The sequence below is a fragment of the Melampsora larici-populina genome (genome assembly GCF_000204055.1).
Source record: "Melampsora larici-populina 98AG31 unplaced genomic scaffold MELLAscaffold_83, whole genome shotgun sequence".
In the NCBI taxonomy this organism is placed as follows: Eukaryota; Fungi; Basidiomycota; class Pucciniomycetes; order Pucciniales; family Melampsoraceae; genus Melampsora; species Melampsora laricis-populina.
In genome coordinates, this window is record NW_006768847.1 from 146,544 (window position 1) to 147,842 (window position 1,299).

Here is a 1,299-nt window from a genome sequence, read left to right on the forward strand (position 1 = left end):
ATGAACCTCCATTCGCTAAGAATATCTCTCTTGGGATTTAGAATCTCCAGGAGCTCCATCAATCCTATTACACGTGACATCTGTGTTGAGAGACACATTAGTCTCTCTAATAGGATGTTTCAGCTGTCGTGAAAGGTAGTACAAGCTAGATTACACATATCAGTCACTTAGGACATTTCAGAACAAAACTATAAATCTAAATTTAAATCCTAAAACTCCTAAACCTTAATCTTCCTTTATATTTCAAATCATTCACATGACATGTGCTAATTCTTTTCCTTATCCGTCATTCTACGGAAGGAAAAGAGTAAGTCAAACCCCTTTGTCATATCACACGCTTCTCTTCATCTTGTTATCACAGATCATCCTTTTCTTTTCTTTCTTTCTCTTTTCACATTAGCTAATACTATATATGAACCTTTTATTATTTGTTTCATCTGAATGGCAAAACTAGTTATAGATCACGTACTGAATGTGTCGATCTCTTTTCTCCTTATTATCTTTGACCAGATTCAACCTCATAGGTCAGATTAGATTTGACACTACAAACCAATCTCATTTTCTATTTTCTTCTGTTAACTCATATACTTTTACTTGTTTATCTATTCCTTTATTTCTGATCATGTAGGTTAGTGTCATCAGGTAGTATTAGTGACTCGAGGTGGAAGAGCTCACCTCTAGAAATCTGTCACGCGCATTCCGGTGAAATAACATCTGTCATTCTACGGAAGGAAAAGATTATAGATCACGTACTGAACGCGTCAATCTCTTTTCTCCTTATTATCTTTGACCTGATTCAACCTCATAGGTTAGTGTCATCAGGTAGTATTAGTGAGAGCATCCACAGTGGTGGGCTCCAAATCGGGGCTCCAAATCGAGCGAATTAAAATTTGGTGGGGCCCCAAATCAATCCAGATGCAGTCGTTCGGACTTCAAAAGTGTAGATTCTATGTGTTTACACACACTTTGAGATTGGTACACGTGGGCTTATATGTGTGAGGTATGCGATTGAACAAGTGCGGGAATTTGGAGCCCGGCTTTTTGTTGCCAAATATGTAGCCCAAAGCTCGAAATTTGAAGCCGGCTACAAAAAAATTTGGCGATGGGGACTGCCATTGCACCAAAAAATTGGGGCTCAGTCACCAAATTTGGCGATAGCCCCGATTTGGAGCCCACCACTGTGGATGCTCTGACTTGAGGTGGAAGAGCTCACCTCTAGAAATCTGTCACGGTCATTCAGAACTCTGTCACAGGCATGCAGATTCACCCTCATAGGGACATCAACTGATGGTCGCGTTT